The sequence below is a fragment of the Rana temporaria genome, chromosome 10 (assembly GCF_905171775.1).
Source record: "Rana temporaria chromosome 10, aRanTem1.1, whole genome shotgun sequence".
In the NCBI taxonomy this organism is placed as follows: Eukaryota; Metazoa; Chordata; class Amphibia; order Anura; family Ranidae; genus Rana; species Rana temporaria.
The window spans coordinates 85362959-85384398 of record NC_053498.1 but is presented as its reverse complement, the minus strand read 5'-3'; the positions used below and the strand labels follow the sequence as shown (position 1 = coordinate 85384398).

The following is a 21440-nucleotide window of genomic DNA, read 5'->3' as shown; positions in this document are numbered from 1 at the left end:
AAAGTGTCCGAAGTGTCCGCCATAATCTCGCAGTACCGAAAAAAAAACGCTGATCGCCGCCATTACTAGTAAAAAAAAATATAAAAAAAATGCCATAAAAATACCCACTATTTTGTAAACGATATAACTTTTGCGCAAACCAATCAATAAACGCTTATTCCGATTTTTTACGCAAAATATGTAGAAGAATACGTATTGGCCTAAACTGAGGAAATTTTTTTTTCCTATATATTTTTGAGGGATATTTATTATAGCAAAAAGTAAAAAATATTAATTCTTTTCAAAATTGTCGCTCTATTTTTGTTTATAGCGCAAAAACTAAAAACCGCAGAGGTGAGCAAATACCACCAAAAGAAAGCTCTATTTGTGGGGAAAAAAGGACGCCAATATTGTTTGGGAGCCACGTCGCACGACCGCCTAATTGTCAGTTAAAGCAATGCAGTGCCGAATCGCAAAAAGTGCTCTGGTCTTTTGGCAGCAATATGGTCCGGGGGTTAAGTGGTTAATGTTAAAATTTCAGCTGCACAGTTTGAGGCCTTTACAAAATAAGTTCAACATTAGAGAATATATAAACACAACATTTCATATCCCTGATATTTGTCTGCTGTACCCAGTGGTGTATTTTAGTTTTGTGCTGCCTAGGCAAGACTAAAAGCGGGCACCTCCCCTTCTAAATTTGTCCCGCCCCAGTCACAGTACACGTTCTTGTCTTGTTCTTGAGGAACTTGCAACCCTTTACAGTGACATATTCGTCCAAGTGACTGTAGCGCTCACCCCCGAAGGAGCCGCTGGTTGATTTGGGATCGGCGTATTAAGTTACCAAATTCTTCTGTCTAGGGGTAATACTTGTGAATGTGGATAAAAGAGCAAATGTCCAGCCGGTAGCGTGATTTTCCAATGCTTTATTCCAAGGCCAACATGGCCAACATCAACATTACACACAGTAGAGAAAATGGTTGATGAGTAGGAAGAACTTGTAGCATCAGGCCTTGGATATCATGACTAGTGTAGCCCAGATGTGACCCAATAACCTAGACCGTTGAGACCCCATATACTCCACCCCTTCATTGTCCCCCACTTAACTATATAGTAAAGAGACCACACCTTTGCTTTGGAGTAAACTGGCCACAACAGCCTATTTTATTAAAACATAATCATATCCAAAACTCCAAATTAAATGAAACATAAATATCCAACACATCAATAACATACAATAACCCCACTCTGTTGGTCTTTTCTGGCAGCCCCCCGGTCTCCACATTTTACACTATATAACAGTATGAACAATGCACTGCGAGCAAACATTAAACTTAGGCCTCCAGTCCGTGTAGTGCGCTCGGAGACAACCCCCGCCCGCAGTGCAAACATTACCATATTCCAACTAACCTTTCGCTGGAATACACCTAAGGGGCCCATAATACTGATGAGCCCCCCACCCCCGTTTTCACACGTTTTCTACTGCCACCATAAAAGACCAACAGAAATAACCGCCACAGCCCGAAAGGATGACACCTCCACCTTTAAGGGCCCCCACACACCCTCAGCGCTCTCTGAATCCCTTCTTGTATCCCCATAGACCAAAGAGCGATCCCCACATCCGTCAGATGAACCCCGTCCCTCCTCAGATACATGCCCACGTTGGTCTCCAGTTCCTGATGGCGTACCACCAGCCCCCCAAGGCGTACCACAAATTTTCCTACCACCCGATTAACCCGCGTCCTGGCTCTATTGAGCTTGGTCACAGACCGAGCCCTGCGCCATTGCGTGCGGGCAACAATGTCCGACCACACCAGCACTGTCCCCGGAAAGGCCGCTCGCAGCCGCTCCATGTCTGCTTTGATGTCCGTGATCAGAGCCCTGATTTTACGGACCCCAAAATCATTCCCCCCTGCGTGTATCACCAGCACCTCGGGGGGCCTGTCCAGTCGGGCGTACCTCTCGACCTCTGGGAGCACCCTACCCCACATCATCCCCGGTATCCGCAGCCACCGCCACACCGCCTCCCTCCTGGAAATACCCAGCTGCCTGCCGTCTGGCTTCTCATCAGCCCTCCTTGCCCCCCAGCAAACATACGAATGTCCAACAATCCAGACGAGGCGTGCAGTCCCTCCATCTGAAATTAAACAAACAAGCCACACTGCTCACCAATGAAACCAAAACACCTGATAAGGCAAAACCCCCCCCCCCACCTGTCAGCTCCCCCCCCCCCCCATTAACCGACCACTAACTGTGGCCGCACGTACAACCGGAACCTCCGAGATTCCCACCTCCCGATCTTCCGCACTGCCGCCTCGTTCATCCCGCACCTGGCAGCTTCGGTAGCCGCCCCGATTCGGAAGGAGTGAGACGAAAACCCGGAACCTTCCAAGCCCAGTCTTTGCAAGCACCTGCGAAAAACCGCCACAAATTGGAACTTGGACAAAAAGGACCCATCCTCGTGCCTAAGAAACGGCCCGCCCCCTTCTGGCCTGACTTCCAAAAAGGCCTTAACCGCTGCCACTGGGCACACTCTGGCCCCCGGCAAGGAAAAAAGAACCACGTCCACCCCTCTGCCCCTCTGATCGGTTTTTGATCGGCGCAGCCGAATACCCACCTTGTCTTCCGCTATCCACACATCTTCCTTCATCAGCCCCCCGGCCCTCAGGCGAGAGGGGCTAACCAATTCACTGATGCGGAACGCCCCGTAGAACGCCAGCGAGAAAGCCGCCGCGAATAGTAGGCATTCATAGCGCCCAGTACAAACCCCGTCCAAGACCTCCCTGATACCTACCAAATTGGAAAAGGAGACCGGCCTCCTGGTATCCTGCACCTTGCGCCCTTTCCTGTAGCCCTTCAAAGCCTGTTTTACCCAGAAGTCCTTAGTCCAATCCACCCCCCCACCAGCTTGAAAAAGAACGCCAAACCCACCAATTTTTTCTCAATGGCGGACACGGACACCCTTCGTTCCATGTTCCTGGCTACCAAGTAAATTACCTGTAAACTATCATCCGGCCCCCCGCTAGAGACCCCAGCTTCGGCACCCAACTCCAACCATTCCTTCCATACCTTGACGTATGCCGACCATGTGGCTGTGCTAACTGACTGCTTTATCCATGAGGCGGCTATTCCAGCGCCAGCTCCCAAATCCCGCCCGGGCACGGGACCCCGACAGCCTCCGCGGCCGGGGCCAGTTCTCTGAACTTGTCCCACTGAAAACGAGACAAGGAGTCAGCCAGCGTGTTCTCCACGCCCGGGATATGCACAGCATAAATGAAAATGTTCAGTTGCAAACACCTCAACACTAAATGCCGCATGAGCCGAATGACCGGTTGTGATGACGCGGACATGCGGTTCACTACCTGGACCACTCCCATGTTGTCACAATTCAGCCTCAGTTTAAGGTTGCTGCAGGCCTCCCCCCAAAGCTCAATAGCCAACACCACTGGAAAAAGTTCCAGCAGCACTAGGTTTCCGGAGAAAGCCTGCCTCCACCCAAGACTGAGGCCAAGGTTCCGCGCTCCACTGCCCCTTGAAGAAAACCCCATAGCCTGTAGACCCTGCTGCATCCGTCACCAGTTCCACGTCGAAATTACTCACCGGACCGGACTGCCACATCGACCTGCCATTGTAGGATGTCAGGAACTCATACCATACCTTCAAGTCCTCCCGGTGATCCTTAGACAAGCGAATGAAATGAGTGGGGGCCTTCGCCCCCGCCGTAGCCGCCGACAGCCGTCGGCAAAATATTCTGCCCATGGGAATAATCCTACAGGCGAAATTTAGTTTGCCCAGCAGAGACTGCAAGGCCCTAAGCTGCACCTTACGCAAGCCCTGAAACATCCTGACTTCCGTTTTCATGGCCTCGAGCTTATCCCTGGGAAGGCGACACTCCATTGCCTCCGAATCGATCACTATACCCAGGAAACTAATCTCCGTCGTGGGGCCTTCCGTCTTGTCGGCCGCCAATGGCACGCCAAAACGTCCCGCAATGTGCTGCAACGTTGACAGTAGAGTCGCACACACACCAGAGGAAGGCGGCCCCACGCAGAGATAGTCATCCAGATAGTGAATGATCGAGTCCAGGCCCGATACATCCCTGACCACCCATTCCAAAAAGGAGCTGAAGGTCTCAAACAGCGCGCAGGAGACGGAGCAGCCCATGGGTAGACACTGGTCAACATAATACTGGCCCTGCCAGCAACATCCCAACAGCCTAAAACAGTCGGGATGCACCGGCAACAACCGAAAGGCGGATTCGATGTCCGCCTTGGCCATGAGAGCCCCACGTCCGTACCGCCGCACCCACCGGACCGCCGCATCAAATGACGTGTAAGACACCGTGCAGGCTTCCGGATCGATAAAGTCATTGACCGAGCCCCCTTTCGGGAATGACAGGTGGTGAATAAGACGGAATTTGTTCGGTTCCTTCTTAGGCACCACCCCCAACGGAGATACCACCAGCTCCGGCAAGGGCGGAGCCGCAAACGGCCCGCCCATCCGGCCTAGTGCCACTTCCTTGCCCAACTTTTCCCCCACCACCCCAGGATGAAGGAGAGCCGATTTCAAATTCCGCGCCACCGGCGGCACCACCGCCAGTGAACACGGTATCTTGAAACCGTCCCTGAACCCCGAGGACAATAGTTCCGCCGCCGACCTATCCGGGTACCTACTTAGAAAAGGCCGCATCCTTTCCTCCCTCACCGGAGTCGTCCCTTTTTTGAGCAGCGTCACCGGCACGCTTACCTTTTTTAAAACACTTAGCCGCTGGGTGGGATCCCCCACACCCTGAGCACTCGTGTTTGAATTTGCCCGATCCTCCGAATTTGCAGGCGTTCTCATTGAACTGCCAGCAAACTCCCCACTTTTTTCCGGCCGACGGTCCTGAGGAGGTCGCACCCCCGGCCCCCCCTTGAAAAGACTGCGCCGGGGCCTTAGCCGCCGCCATGAGCCACATCCAGAGGCTGATGTCCTTCTGATCCCAGCGAAGAGAGGGCCTAACCGCCCGCCGCTGACGGAACTGCTCATCGTACCTGAGCCAAGCCGACCCCCCGTACACCCGGTGCGCCTCCCCGATGGAATCCATGTACCTGAACAACGCCGAGCAATGCTCGGGGTTCTTCTCGCCGACGACGCTAGCCATAATGACGAACGCCTGGAGCCAGTTAACGAAAGTGCGCGGAATCAGCCTATACCGCCTCTTCTCCTCATCCTCCTTTTTAGAATCATCCGGCTTCACCCTATCGAGGTTGAATTTCTCCAACGGCAACAGGGAGAAGATCTCTACGTATTCGCTCTTGTAAATTTTGTCCTTGACCTCCTGTTTCAAATGAGCCCCCAACGGACACTCGTAGCAGATATACACCTCGCCCCTCGCCGCGTCCGCAATACGTACCAGATCGGAACGAGTCACCACCTCCGGGGCCCCCCCGCCTTTGCCTTCTCCGTTACCACCTGACCCGCTGCAGGGGCCACCGGGGGAAGCTGCGGAGACGCAACCCCCCCCGGCCAGAGCATCCCCCCAGTCGCGCCCGCAGCCACAGGTGCCCACGGGGCCACCTGCGGCGAAGGGCCCTGTACCGCAGCCACCCGGCCCAAAAGCTCCCTGAGGCCCCCCACCAGTTCGTTCAACAAGGCGTCGGACCCGGAGGCGGCAGGCGCGACGCCCGCCACCACCGGTGCAGCCACCGCCACCGGCGGCGGAGGTGCAGACACCCCCCCCTCCCCACCCCCAACAGTTCAAATAATGCGTCAGTTAAAGAAGATACCTGTAAGGTAGTGGACTTACCAGGCCTGCCGGGAGACACTCCCGCTGCCGTAGACCGGACCTCCACCGCTGGCTCACGCTGCGGCTCATCGCCTTTCTCCTCGTCATCCGATAGCTCGCCCCCCGACCTGTCCTCCCCGACTGGGATCGGTGCGGCCGACAGCCCCCCAGGCGAAGGTGACCTGGAGGCCGTGGAGTCTTTCCTCCGTTCTAGCCGGCCCTTCACTGCTCCTCTGCCCCGCGTTGCTGCAGCAGGCAGACCACCCGACGCCGTCTCTGTGACCCCCTTCCGATCGCCACCGCCCGATTTTTTCTGCGCCGTGCCCCGCCCACCAGCGGAACCGCCGACCCCACGTGAAGAGGGCCCCGCGGCCGTGCCTGGTGGATCTGAGGCCTTCTGTTTGCCCCTCGCAGTCCCCGTTCCCGCAGTGGAGTTAGAAGGCGTCGCCCCCCCACCGCCCGCAGCCGAGGAAGCGGCGCCAAAACGGCCCGTGGCCCCGCCCACCGACGGAGGTCGGAGGCGTGTGTCCTGCTCGGTCCCCTCCACTTGGCTCCGAGTCACCCGCTTCGGCGGGTGGGCCGACCGCCCCCCGGTGGGCTCCGCGCCCCCTTTTCAGTCCTTGTTGAAGGCCCCGGCGAATAGCGGGCCGGAGGCCGCGACCTCCGCCCGCGTGGGGTCAACTCACCGCCGCCCGAACCGCTCGCCTGCTCAGAGACCCACTCCGCTGCTCTCCTCTCCAACCAGTCTGCACCCCGAGTCGCAGCCTCCGCACGCAAACGCGCTAGCACGAGGTCCACGGCCGCCATCTTGGATTCCGAGAGCAGGAGGAAAAGCTGATTCCTCTGTGCTCTCCTAGCTGCAACTCAAAAGCTGATTCCTCTGTGCTCTCCTAGCTGCAACTCAAAAGCTGATTCCTCTGTGCTCTCCTAGCTGCAACTGACCTCGCTGGCCCCGCCCCGCTCTTTTATAGTGCCACTCCCCTGCCTCTTGTGACCAATCCTGCTCTCCTAGCTCCCCCACTCAACTAGTAACCAATCCTGCTCCACCTAGCACCACACCCCTCTCCAACCAATCCTGCTCCTCAAACCTCCCCCATCCACAATGCCTAAACCTGCCTGTGTCACTAGACACACTGTCATGCCCGGCCCTCTGCTATTCTTTGCTGTCTTTTTGCTCCGGGGCCTCCCTGAAGCATAGAGAGCAAGCCTGCTCTCGGCACAGACGATTCAAAACAACGCCACCCTCGCCAGGGTGGGTATGTGCCCCCTGGACAGGCAATTAACTTGGACCTGGCAGCCAAAGGGTCACTTGCAATAATCAAATCACTGGGAGTAAACAATGCCTCTGCCACAGGCTTAGTAAATGTTCTCAGTATAGTCAGAGCGTAAGGATAGCGAATCCTCCCAGTAAGGCCGGGTACACACGAACAAACATGTATGGTGAAAGCGGTCCGTCGGACCGGTTTCACCATACATGTCTGCCAGAGGGCTTCTGTACGATGGTTGTACACACCATCGTACAGAAGTCCGCGCGTAAACAATACGCGGGGCGTGTCCGCGGTGTCGCCGCGTCGATGACGCGGTATCGCCGCGACAATGACGCAGCGACGTGGGCGGCCCGCCTTTAAAATGCTTCCACGCATGCGTCGAAGTCATTCGACGCATGCGAGGGACGGCGGGCGCCTGGACATGTACGGTAGGTCTGTACTGACGACCGTACATGTCCGAGCGGGCAGGATTCCAGCGGACTGTTTTAAAACAAGTCCAGGAATATTTGTCTGCTGGGAAAAGGCCCGGCGGGCAAATGTTTGCTGGAATTCGGCCCGCTCGCGCCCACACACGACCGAACATGTCTGCTGAAACTGGCCCGCGGACCAGTTTCAGCAGACATGTTTGGTCGTGAGTATGGGGCCTTAGTCCTATTCTGTAGGGTCACCTACTGACAGCAAAAAAGGGGTGCCTGTCATGTGGTGTGGTGACCGGATCCCCGGTGGTTCGTCCAGGCCTCGCAAACAACCTCTGTACTTAGGTTCTCCCGAGCCAATCCCCCACCGTTCAGCTCCCAGCTTAGGATCTGGAACCCAGCAAGCCGCTGGGGTCCCTCTCTTCATCAGAAGAAGGCTCCGTAAGGGGCATAAATTCAGCCAGGCAGGCCATGAGAACGGGGCCCGCGGATGCGCGCACCCCGAAGGAGGATGCCGCACCTGGATCTCGGGCCCCGCAGAGAACAACCGAAAAATGGCGGGTGCCACAGATATACCCCCCGCCAGCATGCCCAAAGAGGAAAAACTCCTCTGATTGGCTGCTGGGGAGAATGGTTCTGTCAGAACCCCTATAGCGCCAACTGTCTCCCAGGGGTGGCAACGCACCCCTGGACACACAGACTGACCCATGAGGCAGTTCCGAACTGGCAACAGCACAAACTAACAATTAGTGAATGGGAGTTTCCCCACTAACTTTAGCGAAACACCCCACTAACTTTAAAGGGGGGGCGCTACATGACATATATAGAATTACTGCCCATGATCTGACATTTGCAGTGATACCTCACATGTGTGGGACGATCGCTGTTTCTGTGTGGGACTGCGTGTGCAATGCGAGCATGGGAGGATTGGTGTACCTACATTTTTTTTTTTATTATTATGTATTTTTTTGTATTTTTATTTTTTAAACATGTTGCTTTAATTGTTTTTTGATCACTTTTATTGCTGTTGATGGTGACCCCCAGAGCCAGGGAAAACCGACATTCCTCATGAGAGGGTTAAGGCACAGGACACCCTTAGGCAAATGCAATAGAAATTAGGCAAACTCTGAAGACCAAAAATAGAACTAGGCAGACAGCAATACAGATAACGGGCCTTTAAGCTGAATTCAGCAATCTGTGTCTTGTAGTAACTGCTGTCTCCTGTAGCAACAACTTCTCTCACAGTATCCTACTGTAGATCTTCTCAGCTACCTGCTGGATCCCTCAAGCTTCACACACAGCTAACCGCTGTACTCATCTTCAAGCTTTACTTACAGTGACCAGTGACCATCAGATCGCTGATGTCATGCAGGTCTCAAAAATATTCCAATTGCACACCTTCCTGGAAAATGGCCAATAAGTAAAGAGGGTGCTGAAGCGATTACCAGCTGGGAACCGGAAAGCAAATCATGTAGACATATTCGCCAGCACACCAAGGATCATTGAAAAAACGTCCAAAAATTTTAATGCATAATAGCGATCAAAAACAGCAACGTTTCGAGGTCACACAGGACCTCTTCGTCAGGCAAAAGATCTTTTGCCTGACGAAGAGGTCCTGTGTGACCTCGAAACGTTGCTGTTTTTGATCGCTATTATGCATTAAAATTTTTGGACGTTTTTTAAATGATCCTTGGTGTGCTGGCGAATATGTCTACATGCAGGTCTACTGCACACCTGTCAGTGTAAGCTGTCTACCCACACATCAAATGGGCAGGCAGTTTTACATTGACAGGAGGAATCAATGAACTCAATTGTGCTGTGGTAGTTCACTGAGAACTACACACTGACAGTCACGAAAGCTGTTGACAGTTGTAGTCCGTTTCTTCACAGAACACTATGAATGAATGACATAGCCGGGGTGGGCGGGGGCCCACACGGCTGCAACACAGCTGCATTTGCTTTAGATTGTGGCACCAAGCAGGAGGAGAAGATCACCTGCTTGTTATCAAACCAGGGAATCGGGGGCCGGTACATTTGTGACACGTTACATGTTACATGTAACCAGGGGCGGACTGACAACTCATGGGGCCCCCGGGCAATAGAAGATCAAAAGATACAAAAAGCACCATCTACATATTGCACGCACACTACATGGGGAGCAGTACGGCACATTATGGGACACACCAGTACAATGGGGCGGCAAAGCAGGAAACATTATAGGCGAAAATCATGGGGCACGCACAGTAAGGTACATAACATGGCACACAACACAAGGCATGGGGCACACAGTAGGGCACATCATGGGGCACAGGGCACATCAGGAGGTATACAGCAGGGCACTGAGCACGGGACACAGGAGGTCACCGTGGGGGGTGGAGGACACAGGGGGGTCGCCGTGGAGGGATGGAGGACACAGGGGGACACTTTGGGAGGGAGGACACTGTAGGGGGAGGACACAGGGGGTCACTGTGGGGGAAGGAGGACACAGGGGGACAAGGAGGACACAGGGGGTCACCGTGGTGGGTGGAGGACACAGGGGGACACCATGGGGGTGGAGGATACAGGGGGACATCATGGGGGTGGAGGACACAGGGGCACAGTGGGACACTGTGAAAGGAGGAGGACAGGGGACACCGTGGGGGGTGGAGGACACAGGGGGACAACGTGGGGGAGAGGACACAGGGGGACACTGCGGGGGGTGGAGGACACAGGGGGACACCGTGGGGGGTGGAGGACACAGGGGGACACCGTGGGGGGTGGTGGACACAGGGGGACACCATAGAAGGAGGATGACATAGGGGGACACCTTGGGGGGGGGAGGTGGAGGACACAGGGGGACACAGGGGGACACCATGGGGGGTGGAGGACACAGGGGGACACCGTGGGGGGTTGGAGGACACAGTGGGGGGTGGTGGACACAGGGGGAAACCATGGAAGGAGGAGGACATAGGGGGACACCGTGGGGGGGGGGGGAGGTGGAGGACACAGGGGGACAACGTGGGGGAGAGGACACAGGGGGACAACGTGGGGGAGAGGACACAGGGGGACACCATGGGGGGTGGAGGACACAGGGGGACATTGTGGGGGGAGAAGACACAGGGGGAACCTCGGGGGGTGGAGAATACAGGTGGTCACTATGGGGGGTGGAGGACACCATGGGGGGAGCACCGGGAGAGTATCACAGCATGGGCCCTCCTGCAATCCTGTTGTCCTCCAGACTGCAGTAAAAAAAATAGTGCACAGTGAGCGCCTCATCCGATGCCTACAATGATAACACAGCACACAGCGCACTGATCCCCGCCAGCCCCTCCTCTCTTCTCGTTCATCCCAGGTGATGTCATGTACTGAACAAGCACCTGGGGTGGACGGGAGGGAAGGAGGGGCCAGCGGTAAGCTCATTAGGTGTCCCGGATTGCCCGGGACATTCCTGCATTTTGCAGGTCTGTGCCGGGGACCTTTATTCCAGGACAATACAGTGTCCCAGGATTAAACTCACACAGCCACCCCCCAAGCCGATCTGATGACCCCAAAAAAGGCCGCCACATCACCACTTTACTCACTGACAGTACTTGTCCTGGCTGGGAATGTCTGGAGGAGCACAATACCGCCCCCTGCTTGTGATAGGAGAAATCATAAATCCCGCCTCTTGTGTCCAATCACTGTGCTGTGATTTGTTACAGCACAAGTTGATTTTTGGGAAGGAGGGTGTCCCTGAATGGTAATTTGGAAATGTGGTCACCCTAGCCGTCGGGGAGCAGCACGTTGTGAGCGTGTAAGCGGTGTTATTACAGCTGTTTCCCTGATAGACTGCATGTGATGCAAAGCCTCTCATGGGGCCCCCTGACAGTACCCAAGTGCCCGATGGGTCAGTCCGCCCTGGGTGTAACATGTGACAAAAGGTGATTTCCTGGCCAGTCCTCCCGTCAGCACATCATGGGTTAATCCCCTCCTCCGGTCCACCATTACCACCTTCTTTTAGCTAATAAGTAGGGGGCCCCTCCTCCCAGTCCTTGTTCCTTTTTTTTGGTCGGACGATCAGACCACCTAAGACTCTTCCAGACAATCAAGCTACGAATGAAGAGGAAGAAAGAAAACCCCCCTGCCGAACCATCCCCACCCAGGTTCAGCCTCTCCTCGGGTTGGAAGGTCCAGAAGTAATAAAGGTATGCCCCTTTATGACACTGGACGCTCAGGTGCATGAGCTGCGGGCGTTTTTAGCTTATAGGAAGCTTACTGTGATCATAGAGGCTGTGGTGTGTCTCATGTCCTCTGCTAGGACATGCTGGCTCCTTCTCCTTACTCAGATCTGAGCTCCGTAGGAGCGCGCCGCCCCTCCTTCCTTCACTTTATGTTAGTCGGCGGTGACCTCACAGGGGGGGGCAGGGCCGGGAGCGCGCCGTGGGCGTGCCCAAATCGGCTTTAAAAGACTCTCCAGGACAGGAGGCTCAGTGCGGTCTGCCACTGTCTGGGAGAGGAAGCACTAGGTAAGCCTCCAGCTGAGGAGGATTGTGTCAGCGCTGCACTATGCTTTCATGTCCTCATTGTTCATTTTTGCTTTGAAGTAGCTGTAATTCTGCTGTGATCTCCACACTTCCTGGTTGCCTGTTTCCTTATAACCATGGTGCTGGGAGCTTTTCACGATGGTCTAAGCTGTCATTACTGTGTGTCTAAAACTCCTCAGAACCAATCAGATTCATTTTGAAAACAAAACACTGCCCTGGATTTGTTTGTTTTTGTTCTGTGATTCTTCCCGACTCACCTCTCACCCGGAACTTCATGTATGTACCTTTAAAACCGAAAGTGAAACTAGAGGCACATTGTGTGATTGAATTTAATCTATTCTTAATCATTTTTAAAAGGAATCAGTTAACTGTTATGTCTCTATACCCTGTAAACAGTCATTTCAGCAAAAAAAAATTAAAAAAAATTAAATAAATAAATAAAATAAAATTAGGTATCAATTGCTACATCGCCTGATGTGCGTATCCTGCTTCTTTACACAGCATGAGCTCACCACAGCCTCAGGATGCACCAAAGTCACCGGACAGGTAGGAGGGGTCAACAGGGGCCACAACGTAAAAGAGTGCAATACCAAGAGCTAAAGATAATGTTTCTTGGTTGTCTTTTTAGAAGCAGAAGCCCTAAGATAAGACAGGAACGGAGAAAAAAGTCCCGCCACCGTTCAAAATCTCCGCAAGCGTCTGGCTCTCGGGCAACGCATAAGTCCCATTCTAGTCCAGCACGCAAATCCAGTCACTCTGCGACTGTAGCAGAGCCAAATGCATCCAGACCCCGCCCAGACGATGGTCTTTGTTGGGCATGTTCGGCACCATCCGAACCTGGCAAACTTCTATGCACCGGCTGCATTAAGGACGTGGCTACAGGTGGCAGAGGGTATTCAGTCAGCCGCAGCCACCAAAACACCTAGAAGATCTAAAGTTAGTAGCGCCAATCAATCAGTGGGCGATGAATCACCTGCCCGGGAGACGCTATCACTAGGCTCATCGGACTCTGAAGAGCCCTCAGAATATTTATTTGATTTTCAATATATTGAATCATTTGTCACAGCCGTGAGAGACACCATTGACTGGGGGCTCCATAGCCCAGGGGTTAGAGCACTGGTCTTGTAAACCAGGGGTCGCAAGTTCAGATCTCGCTGGGGCCTCCACCAGAAGCAGACCTTTGGGACTCCCCATTGGGCATAGATGTGGCCTTACAGCGCCTGGCCCGACAGGTCGCATTGCCATTGCAAGACCCAATGGACAGACGTGCAGACACAGACCTAAAAAAGGTCTACTCAGCTGCAGGTGCAGCGTGCCGCCCGGCTATTGCCCTAACCTCAGTCTCCAGAGCACTCAAGGTCTGGACCACGAGAACCCAAGCAGCCCTAAAAGCAGATATAGGGTCAGAATCAGTCATACAGACAATGGAGGAATTCGATCTTGCCGCCGATTTCATAGCGGAAGCCTCTATGGACCTGACAAAGTTACTCGCAAAAATCATGGCTTTTGTAGTGACGGCAAAGAGGGCCCTCTGGTTGCGACATTGGGGAGCAGACAGCACCTCAAAACTGAGTCTCTGCAATATTCCGTTTAATGGCAAGGTGCTGTTCGGAAAAACCCTAGAAGAAGCTATTAGTCGAGCTACAGGGGGAAAGTCGGGTCTAATGCCACAGAGACCTAGGAAGACACAGCAGGCCACCCGGCCAGCCCAACCAGACTACAAAAAGGCGTATGACGCCAGGTCATACAGGCCAGGACGGGAATATACAAGGCCCTACTGGAAAAATCCACAAGATTCTTTTCTGCAGAAGGTAAAGTCTAGAGCGGCACAGACCGCGAAAAAACCCGAAAAAATCTTTTTGACGGGTTAACCGCCCATCCCCCCCCCAGGTGGGCGCCAGGTTAATGTCCTTCAGGGAAGTATGGGCGGAAGAGGTCAAGGACCAGTGGGTCCGCAAGACGGTCAGATACGGTTCCAAAATATCCTTTCAGAAGAAACCACCCAATACGGTGGTCCACACAAAATAACCGACAGATCAGAGGAAACGGAACTGCTTACAAGAATATTTAGACGGCTTACAGCAAAAGAATGCAATTTCGCCGGTGCCCCTATCCCAACAAGGAAAAGTGGTATACTCTCCAATCTTTCTAGTTCCCAAACCATCGGGGGATCTCAGACCAGTTCTGGACCTGAGAATTCTAAACCACTTCATAGAACCCAAGACGTTCAAGATGGAGTCTGTATTTACAATCATCTCTGTGTTGCAACCAGGAGACTGGTTGATATCAGTCGATCTAACGGATGCATATTTGCACGTCCCAATCAATGAGAGCCACCAAAGATATCAAAATATCAATTTTGTCCGGATCATCAACAGGCAAAAGAGCCAATTGATTCCCTCACAACAGATGGAATATCTGGGACTGTTTTTCAATACAAACAGAGACCTTGTCCTCCTACCCGAATGAAAGAAGGCAGAATTGGTAGCCTGCGTCAGCAGCGTGATGAAGTCAACATCGCTAACGGCAAGAGATTGTATGACCCTACTCGGGATGTTTACTGCAGCAAGCCCAACCATTCCTTGGGCAAGATTCCACACAAGAGCCTTCCAGGCAACCTTCCTGAACCAATAGGACGGTACCTCTCTGCACCAGAGGATTCTCATACCAAGCCGGATTCGACAGAACCTAGCTTGGTGGAAGTTATCAGAGAACCTGTCGCAGGGCATGCCCCTCAGCCCCGGGGACTGGGTTCCGATAACTTCGGGTGCCGGTCTCCGGGGCTGGGGTGCTCACTGCCTCGGCAGGCAGGTGCAAGGAGTTTGGAGCAAGACGGAATCCCGACACTCCAACCTTTTGGAGCTGCAAGCAGCATACATGGCCCTGCAGGCCTTCGAGAAACTGGTACAGGGAGCTCGAGTTAAACTAATGTTAGACAACAAGACAGCAGTAGCATATATAGCCAGACAGGACGGAACCAAGAGCTTGCCACTTCTGCAGGTGGCAACCAAAATATTTGTGTGGGCCGAAGCACATCTGGAAGCCCTAACAGCAGCCTACATTCCGGGCAGCCAGAATTCCATCATGGATCATCTGAGTCGGGAGTTCCCCGACAAGAACGAATGGGCCTTGAACAAGAAGTTCCTAGAACCAATCTTTTCCGAGTGGGGGACACCCTCAGTGGATCTAATGGCGACCCGAGTCAATACAAAGACACCCCAATTTGTGTCCAGGTTCCGTTGCAACAAAGCCTTGACCCAAGATGCCTTCTCCATTCCATGGGATTTTCCCCTAGTTTACATCTTTCCGCCGGTGCCGCTAGTAATGACGACTTTGTTAAAGATTGCGAGGGAAAAGGTTCATACAATAATAATTCTACCCTTTTGGCCGCAGAGGCCATGGTTCCCTCTACTCCTACACATGGCGTCGGCTCCCCCAAGACGTCTGCCGCTAAAGAGAGATCTCCTATGGCAGTGCCAATGTGTTCACCCCAACCCGAACAGGTTGCAAACTGACGGCCTGGCTGCTGAATCAACCAGACTCCAGGCACAAGGCATTTCAAAGGAAGTAATCTCAACACTGTTAAAGTCTAGAAAGGCCTCCACCAATGTCACCTACAACAGGATTTGGGCAAAGTTTACAACTTTTGCGTTACAGAAAAATTTTGCTTCGGTGGATCCGAATGTGGCACAAGTATTGGACTTTTTGCAATCTGCTCTAAACAAAGTCTTAGCCCATAGTACATTGAAGGTACAAATTTCAGCTTTGTCGTGTTTTACAGGATACAGGTGGGCAGACGAACCACTGGTAAAACAATTCTTAAAAGCGACCATGAAAATTAATCCTCCAAGGAAGTCTCTATTTCCGGCCGGGGACTTAGGCACAGTGCTAAGAGCACTACTTCTGCATCCTTTTGTACCGGCAGAATCTTGTCCATTCTGGTTCCTAACACTTAAACTGTTTTTTTCTCACCGCCGTAACATCGGCAAGAAGGGTATCCGAGCTAGCGGCCCTGTCCAGTAAGGAACCGTACTGTATCATCCTTCCAGACAAAGTAATTCTGAGGCCTTCACCAATAGCAACGCCCAAGGTAGTTTCAAAAATTTCACCTTAACTGGGAGGCAGTGCTACCTAGCTTTACATTACCTCCTAGGCAGGAAGAAAAACTGGACCTCAGACCTCTAGACATGGTCAACCTTTTCTCAATTTACCTGCACCGTTCTCAACAAGTGCGCAAAATGGATTCCCTTTTCATCTTACCATCTGGGCCTAAAAGAGGACAAGCCGTTTCAACAAGAATAATCTCAACCTGGATCACCAAAGTAAGAAAGCTCACATACGAGAAACAAGGGCTGACGCCTCCTCAGTCAACTAGAGCTCACTCTACCAGAGGGGTGGCAGCCTCCTGGGCAGCATTTGCCAAAATACCAGTTGAGGAAATATGCAAGACGGCCAGTTGGAGTTCCTGCAAGACCTTCGCAAAGCATTAGAAATCTAGACGTGACGTCATCTAAGGCGGCTAGTTTCGGAAATGCCGTGGTATCGGCACCTTTGCAGGCAAAATAAAGAAAGATTCACTTAAGCAGCATTTATAGTTGTCGTCCGAGTCTTATATACATTTTCCCGCCCTAGGGTGTTAAATTAAATCCCATGATGTGCTGACGGGAGGACTGGCCAGGAAAACGGAAAATTGTTATTCTTACCTTCGGTAATTTTCCTTTCCTGGCCTGTCCTCACGTCAGCACAGCCTTTCCCTCCCTATAGTCTGTCGTCCGCCAAATTAGTGGAACAAGGACTGGGAGGAGGGGCCCCCTACTTATTAGCTAAAAGAAGGTGGTACTGGTGGACCGGAGGAGGGGATTAACCCATGATGTGCTGACGTGAGGACAGGCCAGGAAAGGAAAATTACCGAAGGTAAGAATAACAATTTTCCGTTTTTATGCTTTAAAAGCAAGCATACAGTATTCTTTCAAACGACATTCAAATGTTCTGAAAAATTTCGCACAAATTTTCTCAAAACGTCTAAGAATGTTTGTTTGCCAGCTTTAGCCTTAGGTCACAAATGAATATATGACATTGCTGCCTGATTGCATCAGACCTAGATTGTTCAAAATCAAGTAGGCACTTTGGGGCTGATTTACTAATGGCAATTAGACTGTGCACAATGCGAGTGCAGTTGATGCAGAGTAAATGAGGGAAAGCTCTCCTGACTTCTACCATTCAATCATGTGCAAGCAAAAATGCTGTTTTTTCCTTGCATGTAGATTGGGTATTCTATGTAAAGGGAAGCTTTACCCAATTTTCTAAGCTTTGACGCAACTGCACTTGCAAAGTCTATTTGTCTTTAATAAATCAATTCCATAATTTAATGGCAAGTATAAGATTCTGCTCCAAATTTTCCTTAGCCTGTCAACTACTGCACTCACCTCCTAACATCAGTAGGTGAACCAGCATGCTGGAACCTGAAAAGCACCCTACAGCCAACATCACTGCCATCTAGGGCTCAATGGAAGAACAGATGCCTTCTTAAACTCTGCACTCCATTGCAGTCCAAGCTTACCGCACCCTGCTATTTCTAGGCAAACTTACCTTAAAGGGTCACTAAAGGAATTTTTTTTTTTAGCTAAATAGCTTCCTTTACCTTACTGCAGTCCTGGTTTCATGTCCTCATTGTTCGTTTTTGCTTTGATGTTGCTGTAATTCTGCTCTGTTCTGGACACTTCCTGGTTGTCTGTTTCCTGAGGACCACAGTACTGGGAGCTTCTAGTTTCGTTTTCCAAACCATCACTTCTCTATGGCTCTATACAGCACAGAGGCAAGATAACATGCAAAAACGAAACTGAAACTACAGGTACATTATATGATTGATTTGTATCTATTTTTAATCGTTTTTAAAAGGAATCAGTTAACTATTATGTCTCCATACCCTGTAAACAGTCATTTGAGCAAAAAAAATATTTTCCTTTACAACTCCTTTAAATATATCCCATGCCACCTGCTGCAGACTACCATGCTACAGTTGAACTAGTAAGTTATTATTTAACCGCTTAACGACCGTCGCATGTACATATACATCGGCAAAATGGCACGGCCAGGCAGAACGACGTGCCCGCACTTCGCTGCCTTTCCGCGGGTCGGGGGTCCGATCGGGACCCCCCCCGGTACATGCAGCAGTTGGTAAGCCTCAGGGAGCGATCTGGGATGAGGGCGCGGCTATTCATTTCTAGCCGCCCCCTCGCGATCGCTCCCCGGAGCCGTATGTAAACACGGCTTCCCCGTTCTTCACTGTGGCGGCTGCATCGATCGAGTGATCCCTTTTATAGGGAGACTCGATCGATGATGTCAGACCTACAGCCACACCCCCCTACAGTTGTAAACACACACTAGGTGAAGCTGAACTCCTTCAGCGCCCCCTGTGGTTAACTCCCAAGCTGCAACTGTCATTTTCACAATAAACATTGCAATTTAAATGCATTTTTTGCTGTGAAAATGACAATGGTCCCAAAAATGTGTCAAAATTGTCCGAAGTGTCCGCCATAATGTCGCAGTCACAAAAAAAATCGCTGATCACCGCCATTAGTAGTAAAAAAAAAAAAATGCAATCAAACTATCCCCTATTTTGTAAACGCTATAAATTTTGCGCAAACCAATCGATAAATGCTTATTGCAATTTTTTTTAACCAAAAATAGGTAGAAGAATACGTATCGGCCTAAACTGAGAAAAAAAAATGTTATATATGTTTTAGGGGGATATTTATTATAGCAAAAAGTAAAAAATATTGCATTTTTTTCAAAATTGTCGCTCTATTTTTGTTTATAGCGCAAAAAATAAAAACCGCAGAGGTGATCAAATACCACTAAAAGAAAGCTCTATTTGTGGGAAAAAAAGGATGTCAATTTTGTTTGGGAGCCACGTTGCACGACTGCGCAATTGTCAGTTAAAGCAACGCAGTGCCGAATCGCAAAAACCTGGCCTGGGCCTTTAGCTGCCTAAAGGTTCGGGGCTTAAGTGGTTAATGACAATTAAGCTCAAATCACAAAGCTAACCAGGATACAGATCCTTCAAAAAAGTGATGGATATTTTCAGTGAGTCCAATGAGATTTGAAAATTACAGTCACATGACTTAAAATAATTAGAAATGATTGATTATTAACCTCTTGACCACTGGGCACTTAAACCCCCTTCCTCACCAGACCAATTTTCAGCTTTCGGTGCTCTCACAATTTGAATGACAATTACTCAGTCATACAACATTGTGCCCATCTTAAATTTTTGTCCTTTTTTTTCCCACAAATAGAGCTTTCTTTTGGTGGTATTTGATCACCTCTGCGATTTTTATTTTTTGCGCTATAAAAGAAAAAACACTGAAAATTCTGTAAAAAAAAATTGTTTCTGTCATATTAGCAGGTATTGCGGAGTATTGGGTGGTATTGCGGAGTATGGGGGGGTTATTGCAGAGTATGGGGGGGGGTTATTGCAGAGTATGGGGTGGGGTTATTGCAGAGTATGGGGGGGGGGTTATTGCAGAGTATGGGGGGTTAATTGCAGAGTATGGGGGGTTAATTGCAGAGTATGGGGGGTATGGGGGTATTGCAGAGTATGAGGGGTTAATTGCAGAGTATTGCAGAGTATGAGGGGTTAATTGCAGAGTATTGCAGAGTATGAGGGGTTAATTGCAGAGTATTGCAGAGTATGAGGGGTTAATTGCAGAGTATTGCACAGGGAGGGAGGGATGGATCTGTGACTGCATGTGTCACAGATCCATCCCACAGCAGCTGCTGCTGCTGCCGCTCTCCCCCCTCTCCTCTCACACTGTACCGATCGGTACAGAGAGGAGAGGGAGGAACCGGCGTCATGACATGACGACGGTTTGTTTACAAGTGATCGCTCCGTCATTTGACGGAGCGATCACGTGGTAAACCGCCGCTATCAGCGGCGATTTACCGCGATCTGTGATGCGCCGGGTCTTCTAGACCCGGCGCTCACAGATGATTCCGCGAGCGCGCCCCAGGGGGCGAGCGAGTGAAGGATTCTGGGAGGACGTCCCAGGGACGTCGTCCCGGAATAACTCAACCGCGCTGTAGCAGTATTTTCGCTATGGCGCGGTGGGGAAGAGGTTAATTAGAAAATAATTGAAATTCCCTACCCCAATCTGTGACTATCTCCAACTATAACCACTTTTAGGCAATCCCTTAAAACTTTTCTCTTCAAAGAAGCCTATCCTGCCTCCGCCTAACAACTGTACTTTATTTTTCTCCATCAGATCATCCCCACAATTATTAACTTTTGTATCACTTGACCCTCCCTTTTAGATTGTAAGCTCTAATGAGTAGGGCCCTCCGATTCATCCTGTATTGAATTGTATAGTAACTGTACTGTCTGCCCAACGTAAAGCACTGCGCAAACTGTTGACGCAATTTAAATCTTGTATAATAATAATAATAATGATAACAATAAGGACCCTTTTCTTGTATTGTTGCTTTGTGAATTGAGCCTTTTTAAAATTATACCTGAGCAAATCCCATTTACAACTTGAAACTTGACTAAGGTTCCTTATGCAATAGAAATTCTATCAATCCCTATATATATTCTGTGCATATATGTAGAAAAAGCAGAGATCTTTTGGACCCACTTACTAAAGCTTTAATACATTTGAGAATGCTATTGCTAACATTTAACTAGGCACAAATACTAGGATTCCCAGAACTTTAACAGAGACATCCACTTGGCCTAACAGTACATTATTCCATGAGCTACCCCACCCTGTGCTTACTATTCGATGCCAAATACTGTGAAACAGTTATAAGAATCTATTCCCATTGACAAAATGCATCCAAAATCAGAATGTTAAGGCAGTTGAGTGTTGTAGCTCTCAAATAAAAAAATCTGAATGGTCTAGGCATATAAACAATTTGTGGAAAGGATAACATTCTTATTATATCCAGAACCATAGCCATATGCTTCTGAATACATCTTCCAAATAAAAAGATGCTAAGAAATTAGAAAGTTCGATTTTTTTGGTGTAACATATCCTTTTGTGCAAATTACTCAGGAAAACCTCTTTGCAGCTGGGCACCCAACCTGCACAGATGTTTCCCAATGCAATAATTCCATGTGAATGTTATGAGATTTGTGATATCACTTCATGCAAGGAAGTTGGAAGAAAGACAAAGGGATATATTTATCTTCGGAGTGCCAGCCAGTAAAGCCCTGTACACACGATCGGAATTTCCAATGGAAAAAGTTCCAATGGACTTTTTCCATCAATAACAAAGTGATAAGCGCTCAAAACTGTGATAGAAAAAAGTACTGAGGTAAGTATCCACAAAAGATATGTGATAATATGATATAAAACACAATAAAAAGCAATGTGCACCAAAGTATAAAAACAAACGAAGATTAGTGAGTGCTCACGGAGAAAACATAATGAAAAAGTAAATGATGAGAAATAATAAAAAATTAAAAAATAATGTCCTTAACAAATGAAGTATGAGTGATTTGAATAATGTC

General features: G+C 50.3%; 1 non-coding gene across 1 annotated transcript; it reads left to right on the top strand.

Annotated features, from left to right (window-relative positions):
- The first annotated feature begins 13019 nt into the window (after positions 1 to 13019).
- On the top strand, positions 13020 to 13092 carry TRNAT-UGU. Its single transcript has one exon. It is a non-coding gene; the product is annotated as a tRNA-Thr (tRNA).
- The last annotated feature ends 8348 nt before the right edge of the window (positions 13093 to 21440 follow it).